This window comes from Poecilia formosa, unplaced genomic scaffold (assembly GCF_000485575.1).
Source record: "Poecilia formosa unplaced genomic scaffold, Poecilia_formosa-5.1.2 Scaffold114, whole genome shotgun sequence".
Classification (NCBI taxonomy): Eukaryota; Metazoa; Chordata; class Actinopteri; order Cyprinodontiformes; family Poeciliidae; genus Poecilia; species Poecilia formosa.
In genome coordinates this window covers 598990-614956 of record NW_006800053.1, presented here as the reverse complement: position 1 = coordinate 614956, position 15967 = coordinate 598990, and the positions used below count along the sequence as shown (strand labels likewise).

The 15967-nt window shown below is 38.8% G+C and overlaps 1 protein-coding gene across 1 annotated transcript in view; it reads right to left on the bottom strand.

Moving 5' to 3' along the window:
* The window catches only part of LOC103143649 (glutamate receptor ionotropic, NMDA 2B-like), a 162923-nt gene that overhangs the window by 24394 nt on the left and 122562 nt on the right, over positions 1-15967 (bottom strand). The gene's annotated exons all lie outside the window — the stretch shown is intronic.

Below are 15967 nucleotides of genomic sequence, written 5' to 3'. Positions count from 1 at the left end.
AAACAAGGAGCTAGTTGAGACCAAATGACTGAAGACTTTCATCATCCAGTTTTTGGTAGAAAGAGAGACAGAAAACAGTAAATCATGCAAACCATTGAGTTTGTTTTAATTTATCAAGTGATTAATTGATCTGTTTACAGCAACAGGCCTGTGTGGCCACAGACTTCACAGTGAAGCACGGCCTGAACGGAGGGAGGGATTGAAGCAAAGCCGGACCTCGACAGTCTGTCAACTTCACCACAAGAAACGCAGAAAGAAAAGTCCAGTGAAAGCGTTCCTACCGCCTCCTTTAGTCTGAGCTACGAGCTCGCTGCTCATCCTGAGTTCACGCTGTGCGTAAATAAGACAGTAAGAGGAAGCCACACGTCCTCCCACCAATGAGTGTTTTCAAACCCGGCTGAGCCCGTCGGCTCTCCCTGCGGGCCAGCAGAGAGCGCATCCCGGCTGGGCCGTCCCCACCTGGCTCGCCCAAAGCCCGCGACAATTCATCCCAATAAATTCTTGAGCAAAACTCGCAAAACAACTGACAAAAACTCATCGGACAACGCAAGCGACGCAAACTTTTCCCGTCCTCGCTGCATGGGCCTGACACAGATAGGTTTCAGCACATGTTCTGCCGTGAATAATGGAGGAGTCGCGTGAAATATTGATAAGTCAGTTTTAATAAATTAACCGCGGCATCAATTAGTCATGAATTACACTCCTTAGCAATTATTGTAGTATCGGATTTGCAAAGAGGGGGAAAAAAATAAATAAAAAAATCAGACGTGAGGGATGATAAAATGACCCATATGGTGTTGTGGCATATTGTGGCTGTGCAGTGTACACACACACACACACACACACACACACACACACACACACACACACACACACACACACACACACACACACACGGGGTGTACAGTGCGAATGGGAGACGAGATGCGAAGTTGTTTCGTGTGTGAACGGGGTTGTACTCTCATGTGTGCATTCATACTAGACGCACAAACACTCTAAAAACACAAAGTTCGTTTAACTTGAGAGGATTCACAGTTCCTCACAAAGGCATGTTGAACTTTTCCACTTTTGTGTCATGTTGCGACCACAAGCTTCAAAAGTATTTCTCTTGGGATTTTTTAATGTGAGAGAGTAACAGACAGTAGCGTGTAATCAAACAAGGTTAAATTTAAGGTTTTACAGGTAAAAATCTGAAAAGTGTGGCTTGCATGTTGCACTCCTCTGTGCCAACAGGCTACTTCTAAAATCGATTTGTGTTGAACTTTCACCAGCTTTGCTCAGGTTTTTACCCATTAGCTCAAGCTCAGTCCGGTTGTTATATATGTAATAATCAGATTTTAGGACTTGATATAGAGTTTCAATTGGATCTAGATCTGTGCTTTGACTGGGCCATTCTGGCATATGAAAATGCCCTGCTGGAATCTGAACATCTCTATGCCCAGTGTTTAGCTCCACCAATCTTCCCACCAACTCTGATCATGTTTATTGTCCTTGATAAAAAAAAAGAAAGCTTTAACTGCATGATGCTGCCACCACCATGCTACATGTCTTGTGGCTAATTTGAAACAACAAATCTGCTACTTTTGCATAAAGAAGAGATTTGAATCTTTGAGATTTTTGGATTGAGCTTGTTGCACTTGACTTTATTTTGGGGCTTCAGACTAAAGGAGGATGAATACAAATTCATGCCACACTTTTCAGATTTTTAGACGGCAAACACCGTAAAAAACATTCATCGTTTTCCACACATTTTAAGGTTAAGCTTTTGTTTTATCACCTGAAATACAAATAAAATAGAAGATTCTTTACTTTTGTAAGGCATTAGTCATGGCTACATTTACAACCAAAAACAAAACCATACTTCTATTTTGTTTTGTTCATAATTTTAACAAGGCAGAGCCCAAAAACAGCAGAGCAGCTACTACAACCGAGACAAGCGGCTTTGATTTATTTTTGGAAAATGATGCGTCGTGCTAAATTAAAATTCATTACGGCGACAAACTACCCTAAAACGGGACCTCTTAAACAGATTGGATTAACATCCTTGAAAAGAGGAGAGACACCTGAGGCAATGCTTGTCTTTTTAAACTCCCATTTCAGAGTATTTTGGAATGAAACCTGCATAACATATGCACAGGAAAACAAATGAGAAACCTTTTAAAGCCCGCAGCAGAGACAACTAAATAATGCAGCTCAGAAAAAGTAGGGCTGTGCAAGAAAATGACTATTTTTTTCTAAGACAAATGCAGCTTGTTTAAACAAAGTTTTCAAACTGTATTACCCCTGTAAAGGAAGCTGACTGGAGGTTTTTTTTTTATTGCCAATATGGACTTTCTCTCAATGCTCCATGGGAATTTAACATACTGCCTTCAAAATTCAGCTAACTAGTAAACAGAGTTCACCTGTATGTAATTTAGTCTGAGTGTAAATACAGATGTTCTGTAAAGAGTACGGAGGAACAACAAATCAAACCAGAACGGCTCCATCCCTGGAGAAAACTCTCAGCAAAAACTCTTGGAGACATTCATTTTTGGATTTTTGCATGTCCTCTGCGGTCCGACAACAAACTGAGTGGTCATTTGTAAATAACTGCTCAATTTACATAAACATTTCCATGGATACCTTCGTTTTGTGACCGAGAGACCACATTAGTGTACAGGAAGACCAAGAATCTTGTTATTTTATAGAAGCAAAGAACTTTAGGAGAAAGGCAACAGCAGGTGACATAAATTAGAAACAAAAAAACAGTAAGACAACTCTTTATTAAAGCCTTCTGGAAGTTTTCTTATTGATATTTTCTGACCGAAGCGGTTTTTAAGCGGTTTTTGCAGTGTGTCCCTAAGAGTCCTTGCAGATTACTTTAATACAGCTTGTGCAAAAATATACCTTTGAGGCCAAGTTTTGGGGTGTGTACAGTTGGACCAAACAATAGTTCAGGTCTTGTCAGCCTTTCACCCGTTTAATTAAGCAAGCATGAACAATGAGCAGCAGCTGCGACTGTCTGAGTTTAAAAAGTTACTTTTCCTGGAACGTAGAGGGAACCTGGTTAAATGCATCCATCTTCAGATGGTTGCAAGGTAGCTGGTTGAGAGGTGAGGTGCAGTGGACACCATATTCACAGGATTAGCAGGGTTTCCCCCAGAAAAGTTGCTAAGCTCGGTGGTCGGGGGCGCCAAGCCAGACCACCAGGTTTCTGTATTAAAAGATATTAAGTTGACAAGAAATGTAAAATTATTACATTTCTTGTAATAATTTTACAAGAAATGTAAACGGGAAAACATTGCCAGTGAAACGCTATTTAAACCCACAACTAGTCTTAAAAACAACTAATCAAAATATGCAATTAAAATGAATATCAATTATTTGCACGTCTGTTTAATCCAAATGAAGTCAGCGGCTCCTTAAAGCCCCCCAGGGCTTCAGGGCCCCATAAATGCTAATATTTTAACACAGACCACAGATACATGAATGTAACATTTGTTCATTGAGATGATCAATGCTGATAAATTTGATTTATTGGTTTCAGCAGACATAATTTTTTTTAAATTGGTTAACATTTAAATGTAAGATTTTAAGGAGCTGGCAAGTTTACTTTGTAAAAGTTCAAAGAACAATATTCATAGTTAGATTGCTTTGTTACCACAGCTACACTCTAATTTTGCGCGCAGAGGATTTAATGTAATGCTGCTAATGTGGCAGCATTACATTAAAGTAGCTCTTCCATTTCCTGCCTGTTGAGTTTTTAATAAGCGTCACAGAAACTGTTCTGGTTTTTCAAGTTTGTGAGATAAGGTTTTCACATCTCCATGCGTCCGCATGCATTAACTCTGGCTAGAGCTGAAACTTGTCATTCATAACTGGAATATTTAAAAATGCAATGAAAATTGCATTTTTATTCCTCTGTTATTCCTTAAATAGAGGAATTGTTATTTCTCTATTTAAATCTGGCGATAAGCATATTTTTAATAATTATAGACCTGGGTCCCGACTTTGTCAATTTTCTTAGATAAGATAATTAAATAATTACTTAGATGATTTTAGATAAAACTAAATTCATGATATTCGGAAACAATAAAAAAAAAAACAAGAAAATAATACAATTAAAATAACTACTGACAGTGTTGATTTACAACAAGTCCATGAAATAAAATTTTCGGGTATCATATTAGATGATAAATTTAGCTGGAAACCACAGATCAGCCTAGTAAAATCTAAAATAGCCTAAAGTGTTGCTGTTCTGAGGGGAATTAGTTTTGTCCTGGACTACAAATCTTTGTTTGTTCTGTGTAACGCACTCATTGTACCACATTTAACATATTGTGTGGAAGTTTGGGGGAATACATACAAAACAAATTTACAGCCATTATACGTCATATAAAAAAAATCAATCAATCTGAATACTACATAAAGTGGGATATTGGGAACACACAAACCAGTTATTTATTAAATCAAATATACTGAAATTCTGGGACCTTGTAAGATTTAACTATACAATTCATGTTTAAGGTCAGAAATCAGCAACTTCCACCCAATATACAGGAAATGTTTTGTGACAGAGAGGGCGGTTATAATTTAAGAGGTGAAGGATATTTTAAAAAAACAACGTATTAGAACAACCAGGCAGAGTTTTTGTTTATCGGTGCGTGGAGTAGATGTCTGGAATGGATTGAATGAATAGCTCAAAAAAGTACAAATATAAACCAGCTTAAAAAACTGATTAAAATATGTTCTATAAGATGACTGTCTATAAATGCTATTGATGATATAGTGTTTAAATAATGGTACATCTTTAAATATCATGTAAAGTGGAAACAAGTTGTCTCGTTTTGATGTTTTGACAGTTAATTGATTATAAATTTATAAGTATGAAAGGAGCAGGACATCATAAGATATTATATCTTCTACCTGCTCCTTTTCAAACAGAAAATATAAAATCTGCATGTCACTTGGGCATAATAATTTGTTTTACCTTTGTTTCATTCAATTTTTTTCTTTATTTCTTGATTGTCTTTTCTGTCTGTTCGAAATAAATAAATAAATATAGGCATGTGTAAAATATTTTATAACCTTATGCACAACAATAGGGGGGGAAAAACAGGCATAAAATCTATTAGTAAGCCGTTTCTGATGTCGGCTTCATGCTATAGCTTAGGTCTGTGCCAGCAGTTAGCTTCACATCTACATCCTACAAACAAATGTATATATTCCCCCCAAAAAAAATATCCAAAAATTACATATAATAAATTAGCTCAATACAGAGTTAAAGAAGTTTTAAATTTCCCAGGAAAATATGTAGCTCTACATGTTTTGACTGAAGACCTGGGATTAATTGTTCATTTCTATAGTAGAAGAATGAATCTATTTTTCCTAATGAGGAGTGAGTATCTGAATCACTAACAGAGTTAATTGGGCTTGTAGCCTGACAAGTTGTCATGAAGTGGTTGTGGGTGGTGGTGAGGATTGACGCAGAGACTCAGGTTAGGTGAAGATGATGAAGAGTTTAATGATGAAGGCTCAAAACAGTCCAACACAGGCAGCATGGCAGAGAGTTTAGCACACAGCTAAAGACCGGTAGCAACTGATACACAGGACTGAAAACGAGAGCTAACGCTATCCAGTACTTCACAGTTCTACTGGAGCGTATAGACGTCAAACAACTGACTAAGACCGACATGCAAACGACGAGGACCCGACAAGAGACAAAGACAACAGGTGGGTTTAAATACACAGCGAGGGTAATCAAGGGAACGAGACACACCTGGGAACAATCAATGGGGAAGACGCAGAGACAACAGAGACTCACAGGACAGAAACTGAACACAGAAAAACCTTAATATAAATACACAAAAACACAGATCATGACACAAGTATTACAAACCTGTAGTTCATTTATTAAAATGTTTATTTATAATTAGATGACAAAATAACAAATATGTTTGGTAAAATACAGAGGTATTTTGTTTTGTTATTTGACAATATAACAATATAACAATGGCGCAGTTGGTAGAGCTGTTGCCTTGCAGCAAGAAGGTTCTGGGTTCGATTCCCGGCCCCGGTCTTTCTGCATGGAGTTTGTATGTTCTCCCTGTGCATGTGTGGGTTTTCTCCAGGTACTCCGCTTTCCTCCCACAGTCCAAAAACATGACTATCAGGTTAATTGGCCTCTCCAAATTGCCCCTAGGTGTGAGTGTGTGTATGCATGGTTGTTTGTCTCTGTGTTGCCCTGCGACAGACTGGGGCCCTGTCCAGGGTGACCCCGCCTCTCGCCCAGAACGTTAGCTGGAGATAGGCACCAGCAACCCTCCTGACCCCACTGAGGGACAATAAAATATGTAATAATAACAAATATGTTATATTACATAATAATTATTATTATTACTAATTATTATTATTGCTTTATTATTATTATTATTATTATTACTACCATCACTATTATTAAAAACAACAATAATATATTATACTACTATTATTAATAGTAATAATTGTAGTTGTTATTAATAATTATTATTCTGAAAATTATCATAATTAATATAAGAAGGGACAGAACAGACTGGACCTCTGGAGGAAGCTAAGATCCTTCAAGGATTGCACCAAGATGCTGCAGATCTTCTATCAGTCTGTTGTTGAGAGCAGCAGCATCAGAGCCAAGGACCTAAAATCACTCAACAGCCTGATAAAGAAGGTTGGTTCTGTTCTGGTTCTGTTCTGGGAACGACTGTGGAACCTCTGGAGAAAATCATCCAGAGAAGGATTCTTCATAGGATTAAGAAAATTAGGGACAATCCTGACCATCCTCTTCATCAGACTGTCTGATGAAGCCATCTTCTATGGCTCTTTGAAGAATCTTGATGAGCTACAACAACATTTAATGTCCATTTGGCATCCATCCATCCATCCATCCATCCATCCATCCGAACACAGAACCTTCTTGCTGCAAGGCAACAGCTTAAATACATCCCACGCACCCACCCCAACCAACTAACCAATCGAACCCAGAACCTTCTTGCTGCAAGGGAACAGCTTAAATACATCCATCCCAACCAACCAACCAACCAACCAACCAACCCAGAACCTTCTTGCTGCAAGGCAACAGCTCTACCAACTGCGCCACTGTGCAGGCCCCGCCCCCTTTCTGAAATTGAATTAATTAAATGTAATGTAATTAAATTTAAAGCTAAGGACTCAATGCTTGGCTTGATGTTTCAAATAAATAAACAAATCCACAGACAAAATATAGGAAAATAAAAAACTTGAAAACCCCTCCACAGTAGATGAGATCCCACGGAAAGAACAATGAACACAAACCTAATAAACTCGAAAACATAAACAAAAGTGGTTCCCATATACTGTTGTTTGTTTTTTTTTCAAGAGAAGATTCAATTTCCGTCTCATTTTCGACAAACCCTGTGGTTTCTGAAGAAACGTTGTCTAGGACAGCACGGTCTTCGTGGGTCCAGTCTTCTAGTCCCGGCAAGCTTCCCAGTCGGGGAAGGCTCCCGAAGAGCTCCCCCAACCGGGGAACCTTGCTTCCCAGTCGGGGAAGGCTCCCGAAGAGCTNAAAAAAATCAATCAATCTGAATACTACATAAAGTGGGATATTGGGAACACACAAACCAGTTATTTATTAAATCAAATATACTGAAATTCTGGGACCTTGTAATATTTAACTATACAATTCATGTTTAAGGTCAAAAATCAGCAACTTCCACCCAATATACAGGAAATGTTTTGTGACAGAGAGGGTGGTTATAATTTAAGAGGTGAAGGATATTTTAAAAAACAACGTATTAGAGCAACCAGGCAGAGTTTTTGTTTATCGGTGCGTGGAGTAGATGTCTGGAATGGATTGAATGATGAGTTCAAAAAAGTACAAATATAAACCAGCTTAAAAAACTGATTAAAAAAGGAGCTTATTACAAAATATGTTCTATAAGATGACTGTCTATAAATTCTATCGATGATATAAATGGTGTTTAAATAATGGTACATCTTTAAATATCATGTAAAGTGGAAACAAGTTGTCTCGTTTTGATGTTTTGACAGTTAATTGATTATAAATTGATAAGTAGGACATCAGGACATCATAAGATATTATATCTTCTACCTGCTCCTTTTCGAACAGAAAATATAAAATCTGCATGTCACTTGGGCATAATAATTTGTTTTACCTTTGTTTCATTCAATTGTTTTCTTTATTTCTTGATTGTCTTTTCTGTCTGTTCGAAATAAATAAATAAATATAGGCATGTGTAAAATATTTTATAACCTTATGCACAACAATAGGGGGGGGGAACAGGCATAAAATCTATGAGTAAGCCGTTTCTGATGTCGGCTTCATGCTATAGCTTAGGTCTGTGCCAGCAGTTAGTTTCACATCTACATCCCACAAACAAATGTATATATTCCCCCAAAAAATAATCCAAAAATTACATATAATAAATGAGCTCAATACAGAGTTAAAGAAGTTTTAAATTTCCCAGGAAAATATGTAGCTCTACATGTTTTGACTGAAGACCTGGGATTAATTGTTCATTTCTATACAAGAAGAATAAATCTATTTTTCCTAATGAGTAGTGAGTATCTGAATCACTAACAGAGTTAATTGGGCTTGTAGCCTGACAAGTTGTCATGAAGTGGTTGTGGGTGGTGGTGAGGATTGACGCAGAGTCCCAGGTTAGGTGAAGATGATGAAGAGTTTAATGATGAAGGCTCAAAACAGTCCAACACAGGCAGCACGGCAGAGAGGTTAACACACAGCTAAAAACCGGTAGCAACTGATACAAAGGACTGAAAACGAGAGCTAACGCTATCCAGTACTTCACAGTTCTACTGGAGCGTATAGACGTCAAACAACTGACTAAGACCGATGTGCAAACGACAAGGACCCGACAAGAGACAAAGACAGCAGGTGGGTTTAAATAGGGGGGAGGAGGGGGGTAATCAAGGGAACGAGACACACCTGGGAACAATCAATGGGGAAGACGCAGAGACAGACTCACAGGACAGAAACTGAACACAGAAAAACCTTAATATAAATACACAAAAACACGGATCATGACACAAGTATTATAAACCTGTAGTTCATTTATTAAAATGTTTATTTATAATTAGATGACAAAATAACAAATATGTTTGGTAAAATACAGAGGTATTTTATTTTGTTATTTGACAATATAACAATATAACAGTGGCGCAGTTGGTAGAGCTGTTGCTTTGCAGCAAGAAGGTTCTGGGTTCGATTCCCGGCCCCGGTCTTTCTGCATGGAGTTTGCATGTTCTCCCTGTGCATGCGTGGGTTTTCTCCGGGTACTCCGCTTTCCTCCCACAGTCCAAAAACATGACTATCAGGTTAATTGGCCTCTCCAAATTGCCTCTAAGTGTGAGTGTGTGTATGCATGGTTGTTTGTCTCTGTGTTGCAGACAAAATAGTTTCATTTACAATTTCTATATCTTCGTGTCATGTGGTGGATCTCAGCCAGCTGCTGAGAGAAAAAGTAGATCTTGGTCTCAAAAAGTTTGGGCTCTCCTGGGCTATAGTTTTCCTTATCTCCGCTCTTCGGGGTTCAGCCAATCAGTGCCAAGGGGAATGAATGCCATTCCTGCATTGGCTGCTTTACAAACACTAGCAATACCATTTTAAGTATCATTGCAAGTAGCAAACTAATAGGGTTATTACATGGAGTCATGTGTCCATGTCTGAAGCCCTCCATCCATGCTCAAAAAAGTAGTTTGTAAAATTCAGTTGGTAAAAAATTTCAGATTTTTAGGTGAGTAAAACTAAATAATAGTCGGGATTTAAAAAAATAATACGTTCACCCATGATTTAATCAGGACACGTGTCGAACCAGGAAGACGCAGGTTTGAAGAGGGTCTGACAGTCCACACCTATTGATGAGCAAGGGTTTCATTATTCATGAATGGATTGCACAACAGGACTGAGAGCCAGCTGCCAGCTGTACAGTAGGTAAAACTGTTGACGATTACATGAGAAATTACAAAGGAGAAGAAGTGTTCGACTTTTTAACATGTCTACATAGAGGAAATGACTGAGTGAAGGACATTTAGGGACAGACAGGTTTAAATATTAAAGTTCAGATAAAAAAGACATGAGGATGGAAGACAGGGGGAAAAGAAGACAACAAAACAAAACTAGTTTTCTTGACCTAGTTCCAATCATTCTCCTCATCCCCCCCAAAAAAAGAAATGCCACCTTTCAAACTCCTCCCTCTGGTCTGCTCCATAAAAACACAGCCAAATGTTCTGATCCAGACTCAGACATGGGGGGAAAAAAAAGCCAAGACAAACAAACGCACAGAAAGACATCTGAGGAAACAGAGGCGCACACTCATCCCCTCATCCCTCTGCTCCACCGGGTCAACATGCTGCCTCAGAGCGCTCTGCACCCACAAACACACACACACAGATGCTCCGCTGAAAGCTTACTGGGGGCCACGCGAGTTCAAACCCGTCCACAGAGCTTAAAAGCACTTGACACCTTTCCAACTCCGAGCTCATCTGGAACCTGTCCACGCCTGGCAAGGTCAGGGCCGCCGTTGTTAAACTCATGATTCTCGCTGCTGTTGTGTATTGCTCACAAGTCATTTCCACCACCATCTTTTTCTGACTCCGCGAGCTTTCGCCTTTGTTTCTCTTCTTCTTTGCTGCTATCTTCTCTTGTCAGGCGGGTGCTGTGGCGTTAGCTGGAATGTCACGGCGCTGGCTACGAAGGACTTCATTTACTTAGTGCAGCCATGTGTCCTTGTCTCGTAAACGCTGAGCGAGGCAGAGAGCGTGCCATCGGTGTAAGTCGACCAGATGACAAAAGCCACTTGGCAGACCGTTCAGCGTAAGACGGAAACTCACACCGGGTGAGGTTTACAAATATGGAGCATTGATAACTCAATGAACATATTCAGTCAACAATGTTGCGATAAAAATGATGCATAATCCAAATGGGAAACGGACTATAAAGCCATGCAAGATGTTAATTCGTGACTTGAGCTTGTTATGAAAAGGCTTAAAATAAATGTAGCTCTTATTGCTGCAGCATAGTCACTGAAACACTGAAGTAAGTAGATATAAAAGCTAAAAAGGAGTAAATTTCTGTCAAAAAACATATTTATTTAACATATTTATAAGAAAAAAACATCTGGACAACCTGATAATTTTTCACCATTAAAGGCATAAATTTCTGATATTAACTTAGATGTTCTTTGACAATGTGAAGTCAAAAAAGTACATGAAAAACTAATTATAAAATTAGACATTAGTGTCAAAAAATGCTCAAGTCCTCTACATTAGGACTATAGTTGTAAATTTAGGAGATGAAAGTGTCAGCGGCACATCTGGGCTCTTTCATTCTATCAGAACGACATCTCACCAGGAAGGCCTTTAACGGGAAAAGGTGTTACCAAATATACACCAGAGAGTGAATAAGAAGCTCCAACATGGCTGCATGGCGTCTGCAACCAGGAAAAGAACCAGGATGTTCCAGTTAGTCTCTGGAAAATATCCGGATGCATATCTGCTACATCTACCACTAAAACCTTAGAGGACCTCCGGCTCTGTTTTCAAAAATGTCTGACTTTGTAATAATCTCAAATACTTTATTGTTTTATTTATTTATTTTTTTAATTCTATTTATTTATTTATTTATTTATTTTACAAATGTCTGACTTGACAATGTCAGAGAATATCAGATATTTAATATTGTACATTTACTCTAATCATGAAAAATTAGCTTGAAGTATTATAAAATATTCAACTTACTTTTCTACATATACAAATTAATGTTGACATTTTTTTATGTATCAATCTGGTGTTGGAATTTCTTTTCTTTGATCTCGCCTTATTACTCCATCATCTTTAAATTATTCTTTACTTATTTATGTTTCCATGGGGTTTAAATATGAAGTGACACAGATTCCCGTTTCTATTGGACGATGGACACAAATCTGAGTGGAAATCACTATTTATTCTGTCACCACAAAAGATCTGCATGATGATAATGAAGAAAATATTACAAACACATCTCCAGAGCTCCCAGTTGGAGAAGAAGTCTCCATAGCAACCACCAGCATCTACACGCTGAATGAGTGTAGAGTTTGCCAAACTCTTCTTCACACTTTGTGTGAATGGAGAATCGGTGACCACAGGCCACAACACAAACAGAATCTAGAAATATGAAACATTAAAAGAACATAACTGAGTCTAAAAACTAAATACAGAATACCAAATGTGACAAAACCAGAACCACGTCATAATCAAAATACCGAGCTAAAGTTCAAACCTTCGTCACTCTCTGCTTTATGGATTTCAGCCTTTCTAGAATAAAAAAAAATCTGTGTGAGATTATGGTGCTGCAGCAAGAGATTCATACACATTTAGGTCTTTTTACGCATCCTTCATCAGGGAAATCATTAAATGTGACTTTCGATATGAATTCTTCTCCACAATATAAGCTGCATATTAGCTGTAGAGCCAGAACCAGGTCAAACAGACGGTTCGTTTTAATTTAGAGGTTTCAATCAAACAGGAGGGCTTAAGATCTTCTCCAAACTGGAGATATCCAACAACCGTGTCTTTCTAAGATGAGTAACTAATGAGTGTGGAAAATTCATAGCACCATTAGAAAGAGACGTCCATGTGTTTTAAAGGTGTCCTTTTATTGCTAAGCTGGAGCGTTTAGCAATAAAAGTGTGAAAACAAAAATATTCACAGCACCCTGTTTTTTTTTCTGTTTTTTTTTAGCATTTTGTCCCACTTTAATTTATTATATTTGGATGTTATGTGATAGACCAACACAAAGTAATGAATAACTGTAAAATTTGTGCTTTTCATGATCAAATAAATAGGATTAAGTCATAAAAAAACAAAGTTAGTACACTTTTCCCTTTACTAAAAATAAATCGCAAAAGAAAGGAGCTTCAAAAAGTCATGTGAAAAATGAAAAGGCTGTCATTGTTTTCTTATGGTCTTTCCTTGTTTTTTAAAGTATTTCATCATTCGTAGGGACGCACTGTGGAGATGTGACTGAAAAAAGGGTTTGTTGCCTAATGGCAACATGGTTCTATAGTTCAGCTAGAAGAGAAGCACCAGCTAAATGTTAAAGTGTAGGGGTCTTGTTTCATCCAGCCGACTAGCAGTGCCCAGCACCAACATGACAGGAGAAACGTAGCTCAGTTACTCTACCCTCCATGTGGCTTTAGACTTTCTTCAACATCTAAATAAAAGGACTTTAAGCTGTTAGAGTAAAATAACTGACAGTTTATGAGGTTTGAAATTCCTAAAAATAAATGTAAGGGAACTATTTAATCACCAGTGACATCTATGGCATCGTAATGAAGAACTAAAGCAACATTGACAGAAATGTGAGAAATGTGTTGCATATTTTTCACAAATATCCTGCATATCTAGTCACTCTCTCCTCATCTGTTGTTCTGATTCTCTAAGGCTGTTTTCACACCAGGTAGTCCAGTAGACTCTGTTGAATCGGGGACCAAAACTGGCTGCACCAAGAACTACAGAAGGAAACAAGTCAAAAACCTCTGAAGAAGACACTGAGTACGTCAGATTTATTCAGCTGTAGGATTTTTTTTTTGTCTCTGGTAAAAGACCGGGAGCCATTTCTCCCGCTAGAGCTAGACTCACATGTTTGTTTTGGTTGAATTCACCCAGAATGCCTTGCATTATAGTCCACTTCCTGCTTTTGGGGCGTTCTCCGATCCGCTCGATGTTCACATATACACTGAACCGAACTGAAAGTGAACTTTGGTGGACCGCAGTTCACTTTTTTGTTCAATTCACACCTCCTCAAACGAACAAGACGTCTTCCTAGCCAAACAAAACGGACTCAGCTGTGAACTGTCCAGGAAGTGGAGCATCCTTCCAGCCAACTGAGCGCTTCATTCAGTTCAGAGCAGATAAACTCTTAGCCAATTGCTAATCTCCTGATTGAACACTTGAAGACAAAGGTTATCACCAAACAAATTTAGTTAAGGCAGCGAGGGGCGAAGGATCTCAGCAGCACTCGCAACTGATCTAATCAGCTACACAGCTAAGTTGATTATAAAACTGCAGGTCTGAAGTGCAGACAATGGCCGGGGAGGAGCAGAGCAGTGCAGATGAGAGGAAAATCACCAGGAGGAGGGAGGAGAGGACAGGAGGTGTGAGCACCAATCCACAGAGGTGAGCGAAGAAAGCAGAACAGATGAAAACAGACGTGGGGGGAAAAAAAGGGACCAGAGAAGAAGAAAAGAGAAGACGGTGGGAGCGAGCCGGACAAAGGCAAACAGCAACGGGGTTAGGATAAGGTTCAACAGAGCAGGGAGCGGCGCAGGAGAGTTGAACAAAGCAGTTCAGACACACACAAACAGGGTAGGGGGATAATATTCCGGGGGCAGCAGCAGCTGCCATGAACTCCACTGCTGGTTCAAAGCAGGAAGGAGTAAAGAAACAAGAGCAAAAGCCTCAGAAAGGAGTAAAGCGCAGACCAGAGCTGAAGTGATATCACAGGAGTACAGAGATCCCTCGTTTTTCTTAGGGGCTGCATTATGAAAATAACCCGCGATAAGTGAAATCCGCAAAGTAGAGTTACTTTTAGTTTTTACAATTATTATACAGCATAATTAAATACTCTACATTGAAATCAAAGAACAAAACCTGTTTTCAGGTCAGCGGATGTGCATGTTCATCAATCATGTCATTAAAGCGTCTCCTCCAACCTGCCCGTGAGATTCACAGCTGTATCTGCGGCAGAGCGATGGATCTCGTCAACCGAGCCTCTGGTCGGGTTTTGCTCTGCCTCTGGCCACAGTTTTTTCCAGCAGGCATTCAAAGTTTTCAGGTTTCATCTCCTGAATGGCCAATCTGTATTACTTATATTTAAATACCGTAACGTCATTGGCATGCAGGTAGAGAAGGAGCTCGCAGACTGTTTAGCCAATAAGAACCCAGAACACAATGGGTTCTTATTGGCCCAATAAGAACCCAATAAGAACTGTGAAAAAAAACTGCACAAAAAAATCCGCGAAGCAGCGAAACTGCGAAAGGTGAACCACATTATAGAGAAAGATAACTGTAACACCAAGATAACACCAAGGCCTCGGCTGAGCTCCGAGGCCTTGGTGAGGGCGGCTGGGGTTCACATGCAGTCAGCCACAGAGGTGAGCTGAGCGTGTGTCTCTGCTGATGCCAAAGTGGGATGTTAGAGTGTGATTATAAAAAGAAAGAAAAAAAAAAGTGGTGTTTTTGTATTAACTTAAGCTTCTGGTGAGCAGCTAACACCAGGATGGCAGAAAATGTATACAAAGTGTTCATAAGCCTTTTAAGCAAATCTTTTTACTTTGTAACATTACAACCAATATAATCATACTTTAAAAGGAGCTTATTTCTGTTCAAGCCAATATCCACACGCCTGAATTAAAATTAACAGGAAAAAATACTTCAGAAGTCATCTGAACATGAAAATAAACCTTATATCTGCTAGCTATACAGCTACTAGCTACTAGCTTGCAGTGCTAGCTATACAGACCGCCTGATGGCAACAAGCCTAACCATAAACCCAGATCTAAAATTAAATAGTTTAGATTAAAGCCATTTAAAGGAATGGCCAGGTCAATGTCTGGATTAAATTCGATTGAGGAAAAGTGCCAAACGTCACCATCCATTCTCCAAGTAGAACAAGGTTTGTTGGTAGAGGCTTACCCCCAAACATTTGCAGCAAAAACTGTTTCTAAGCATTGTATATGAACTGAACTCTTGTCAGATCTCTTTCTAAAAACTTGTCAGAAAGCATGCATTATTTTTCTCCCACTTCATATTATGCACTTCTTTATGTTACTCTGCCAAAATTCAGGTATTTTTCATAAGGATTATCTAAAAGTGAAAATGGACAAGGCACAGGGGTCTACAATTCTTTTATAGTGTGCGTGTGCGCGTGTTTGTGTGTGTGTTTGTGTGTGTGTTT